This window comes from Rattus norvegicus, chromosome 2, assembly GCF_021556685.1.
Source record: "Rattus norvegicus strain SHRSP/BbbUtx chromosome 2, alternate assembly SHRSP_T2T, whole genome shotgun sequence".
NCBI lineage: Eukaryota > Metazoa > Chordata > Mammalia > Rodentia > Muridae > Rattus > Rattus norvegicus.
Genome location: NC_141535.1, coordinates 212003327 through 212008726, shown reverse-complemented (window position 1 = coordinate 212008726; position 5400 = coordinate 212003327). Strand labels below are relative to the sequence as shown.

The 5400-nt window shown below is 43.9% G+C and overlaps 1 long non-coding RNA gene across 1 annotated transcript; it reads left to right on the top strand.

The window, feature by feature from the left end:
- Positions 1–2130: 2130 nt before the first annotated feature.
- LOC147996520 (uncharacterized) lies at positions 2131–5267 on the top strand. The gene is made up of 2 exons (XR_015672521.1): positions 2131–4149; positions 4715–5267. It is a non-coding gene; the product is annotated as an uncharacterized LOC147996520 (long non-coding RNA).
- The last annotated feature ends 133 nt before the right edge of the window (positions 5268–5400 follow it).

Here is a 5400-nt window from a genome sequence, read left to right as displayed (position 1 = left end):
CACCACACACACACACACACACACACACACACACACACACACACACACACTGAGTGGAGACCAGGAAGAGTGAGCTGGATGCCCTGGAGATAGTGTTTGGTTATGAGCTGCCCAAAATGAGAGCTGGGAACCAAACTCAAGTCCTCTACAAAAGCAGTACCTGTTGCTGACCACTGAACCATCTTACCATTTCTAAACAGGTTATGTTTTACTCAAAAAACACAAGCACCCTCCATAGCATAGATCCTCTATCTTTGCAGTTGTCTCTGACTCTGAACTACAGGGAGGGGCTTTACAGCAGAATTTTATATTTACTGGTCCAGCAGATCCATATGTCCAAGATTATGATTCCGATCAATTTGGTGTCTAGCAAAGACTGGCTTCCTGATTCAGTTTCCTGGTTTCTTATGGCCATTTTTTTCTTTGTGTCTTCACATGATGGAAGGGAAGGGAGAACTCTACGGAATAAATAAATAAATTATCAATAAAGCACTAACCCCATGCTTGAGGGCTCCACGCTTGACCTAATTGCCTATCAGGTCAATTACCTATTAACCTCCTAACCATAACACAGGAGGTTAAGCTTTCTACCTAGGAATCTGTGAGGACAGGAGAGGGATTTATACATACAAACTACAGGTTTCTGTTACTCCCCTAACGGTAGAGAAGAGTAGCTATTTCATGCTGTTACAATACACTAAGGTAGACAATAGTGGCTAAGAAGAAAATTACAACCAATCATACACTACAAATGTTACTGTAACTCATATATCTAATAATTACACTTAGTAGATACTCTCTACCTTGAGAGCTTTCCTTGAACAAAGACTCAGGATAAGACGAAGTACCATCATCAAAGACAAAAAAAAAGTGACTGGTAGATAATTCAAAACTTAGAGCATCAGTGAACTAGGGTATTATAAAATCAAATACACAAATAAGAACGAATCCTGCGCACACTTGCTTTCAAGTTGGTTATGTAATAATTTTCACGCACTTGAAGAATTTTCAGACTCATAGGTAGTTTTTTGAGTAAAACATAACCTGTTTAGAAATGGTAAGATGGTTCAGTGGTCAGCAACAGGTACTGCTTTTGTAGAGGACTTGAGTTTGGTTCCCAGCTCTCATTTTGGGCAGCTCATAACCAAACACTATCTCCAGGGCATCCAGCTCACTCTTCCTGGTCTCCACTCAGTGTGAACAGCTTCTCAGAATTTTGTAAGCTTTATGGACAGCTGTTCAAGAGACCTCTGGCAAGTGTTACATTTGGGCCTTCCCTCCAGCGTCTGAGAGGCAGAGGCAGGCAGACCTGATCTGGTCTATAAAGTAAGTTCCAAGTCAGCCAGGGCTACACAGAGAAACCCTGTCTCAAAAGAACAAAAACAAAAACAAAAAAAAAAAAACAAAAACAACAACAAAAAAAACAACCAACCAAGAAAAGGGGAAAAAGAAGAAAAGAAGAAAAACTTGTGTTTGTCTTTCCTACCACTAGGGAATAATGAAGATCCTGGTTTGTGTAACTTAATAAATATTTATTGAGGGATTACTGTGTATGGGACAATATACCAGGAACTATGTTTCTCTCTCTCTCTCTCTCTCTCTCTCTCTCTCTCTCTCTCTCTCTCTCTCTCATAAATAAATTAGTGTAGAACTGAGATCTGAGATACATGTCTCACTAGTAGACCGAAAACTTCATGTTAGTAGTGACTGCTTTGGTTTTGGTAATACACAGGCTTCCTAGGACAGATTCTTAAAGCTTTGTTTATGACATAAAAGCTCCCCGGAACCCACAGGAGAACTCTCTTCTGACCAGGTCATCAGAGAAGGTTCTTTGGGGGAAAGCAGAGTTTGAGCAGCTTCTTCGTCTATTCAGGCCACTTTGACAGAATACTTCCCTGTTCACTTTGGCAGTTCATACACAAGAAGGGGCGGGGAGAGGAAGAGGAGAAGGAAGGATAATTTACAATAACAGAAGTCCCAGTGCTTGAGTCTGAGTCGTCTAAGACAAAAGTGCCATCCTCTGTATAATTTATGAGGGAGGAACCTTCTGACTTACCCACACACAGAAAACCCCTCCCACCTCTTGATACTATTGTATCCCGCACCAGGTTTCAACATATGAATTTTCAGGTGGTGCCAACATTCAGATCAAACTGGAGCACAGAGGAGAAGCAAAGCCCAGAGCAAAGGGCTGAGGTGGGTGAGCAGAGGAGGTGATGGGCCTTGGAAGACAGGAATCCTGGAGGTGAGAAATGTATCTTCAAATTAAAGGCCCAGTGTCAGCTGCTGTGCAGAGCCCAGGCCTGGGGTCACCAGACTCTCTTCCCAAGGAAGTTGCCCTTTCTGGTTATAACATGTCAGCAGAATCGAGAACTGAAGAATTGAGTTAAGGTCACATAAAAACAACAAAACAGAACCCCAGACTCACCCCCTTGGCAGGGAGATACAAGGACAGCTATAAGAGAGCATGCAAGAAACAGCAGTGAGAGTTAGGGGCTGACATGGTTGGGGTTGGGAGCAGGGGGAAGGTCTAGGGACACAGGAAGACAGCACCACAGGTGAAGACCACAAAAAGGTGAGCAGTTAAGACAAGTTTAGAGATGTTGAAACTAAGGGACCCGTGGGACTGCTAGCACAGAGTGGAAAGTGTGTCATATGTTAGAGAGGGAAAAGGAGGGCGGAGGGAGAAATCAGGAGTCACACTGGGCAGAGTCTTCTAGAAGCATCTACAGTGTTAGCAACCCTAGAGTGAGTGACAGGAGCCTCTCGGCCTATGTAAAGAAACAAGTTGCAGTTTAGGAGCCCAGAAAGCTCTTAGAACAAATGGAATCTACTCCTGTGTGTGACAGTGCCTAGAAGTCAACAACAGCCCAGAGTCGCACCTCTTGGCTTTGTCACACAAGGAGCCAATTGCCAGTACTCCTATAAGATTCCAATTGTTCCTGCTCTAGTCTGGGACCACTCTGTGGACAATCTCTGTTGCCAGAGGAACAGCCAAGTGTGGGCTGTGTGACCTATCTTGGAGGCAGAGTGGATCCGAGATCAGAGAAGCAGCTTGCTAAAGCTGAGGACAGATGGTGTGTTAGTTACCTTCCTAAGGCTGTGATAAAATAATCTGACAAGATCAAGTTGACGAAGAAAGGATTTGCTTCTAGTTCCGGGGGGATAGGGTCCACTGTGCTGGGGAAGGCACAGAGGCAGGAACATGCAGCTGGACTGGCTGTTAGAAATCAGAGAGGTCACATTTCATCTACACACAGGAAGCAGATAGAGGGAACAGGAAGTTGGGCGAGGCTACAAATACTCAAAACATACTTCAGTGATGCATTTCCTGTAGCCAGGCTCTACAACCCTTAAGCGTTCTATAACCCTACTCCCACCCCAAACAGCACCACTGACAGGATGCCAGATGTTCATACACGAGCCTATAGAAGACACTTCTCATTCACACCATCACAGACAAGAACAAATCTTGATGCTGGATCTACAACAAACTAGTCCTTGGTGTGTGGCTAGAGGAGGAAAGTGACTTGGGAAGGCTATCTAGACACATGGAGAAGGACAGAGGATTGAAGTTTGCAGAAAGAGAAGACCATGGTAAAATCTAGTTCTGTGTGTGGTTCCAATGGGTCCTAAAAGACAGAACAGCTAAGGATAAATTGGATCTTGTGGAGTTTCTCATTTCTTTGGGTTAAAGCAAGAAACGAAGCTACTGTTGACATGAGAGATACATATCAGTGATTCAGATCAATTTCCCAAACTTTGTTTTCTCTATCATCAAGGTTACTCACGGTTTCAGTCTAGCTTGCTCTGACATAAGCATCATTTGCTAGGAATTTGCCTTTATCACTGCTCTAAAGCCTAGAAGCTCAGTGTTATGTGAAACTATTTTGGGGAAGATATGAACAAAAGTCTACTCACCTCAGATAGGGAACTGGTAACAGATCAAAGTAATAATGCCACCAAAGCCCAACTTGGTAAACAAATGAGATTTTATGGTGTTACTTAAAGGAATATGGGTGAAAGAATTCTTGTAGAAGTAGGGTGACTTAAAGGCAGCCTCATCACCAAAGCCCACCCAGCATGAATGAAGATTCACAAAAGCTGGGACCCTGGAGCTCTCTGCACAATTTGTAGCCAGCTTGACAGGTGAGAGTCTCTTCCCCTCAGCAGTTCTTACTGCATGTACAACCACAGGGAGGAAGGAGCCTTATGAATTTGATAAACTTCATGGATTTCCTGAGATTTCTGAGTTGTTTATTTCCTCAGTCTCAAACAACCTACCTTTAAAACTTTCTAAGTGTTGGAAAGATGCCTCAGCAGTTAAGAGCACTTGCTGCTCTTGCAGAGGCAAGCAGTTCTTAGCACCCACATCAGGCAGTTCATCTTGTGTCCTCCACTGACATTGCCTGCATGTAGCAAATCCATCCACACAAACATGCACACATGTGCGCGCGCACACACACACACACACACACACACACACACACACACACACACTTCCTGAGTATTAATGAGCTTCTCTCCCTGATGGAATTTTTTAGTTCAAAGGAGATTACTATGGAACACCCAAATTCCCAGATGCTACCAGCAGGCCTTAGGCAATAATGAGAGGACAGCTCAGACAAGATTACAATGGTTTCTGTCATGGGCAAGATCTTCTGAGAATCCAGGAACTCTATAAATAACTGTTCCCTCTTATATTTCTTCTTAGCTGACATCATGTCTCAGTGGAAAAGCAGATCATCATTTGGAAACTCAGTGGATCTCAGGACCAGGCTATGATCTTCCCGACATTGAAAATGGCCAGAAAATACCACTTATTAGCCACCAAGTATTAACTCACTTAGTGATCCCGTTTGTGGCAGATAGGAATGTACCTTTTAGAGATGGGTTAACTGAAGCCAAGGCAGTTGGACACGTTGTTCAGAAGTCACAGAACTGGACATTAGTGGGCTAGAGCTCCACCTGACTATTGGAGCCCTTAAGCACAACCTCATAACTAACTACAGTGCTACACTGCCTGTCATACTGAGTGTGCGGAATACACACCTCCCATGGGAACACTGGAAAAACTGCAGCATGGGGCTGGAGAGAAGGCTCAGCAGTTAAAAGCACTGACTGCTCTTCCTGAGGTCCCGAGTTCAATTCCCAGCCACCACATGGTAGCTCACAACCATCTGTAATGGGATCTGATGCCCTCTACTGGTGTGTCTGAAGAGAGCAACAGTGTTCTCACTTAAAATAAATAAATCCTTTAAAAGAAATTGCAGCATGAATTCAGGTCCCTTTCTCTTCTACCCTCACTGTTCCCTGCCTTGTGGAGCTGTGCCTCTCTCGAGTGCCTGGCTTCAGAATATGGAGATTTTCCAAAACAGAACCAAGCCAAACCTAGCTTTA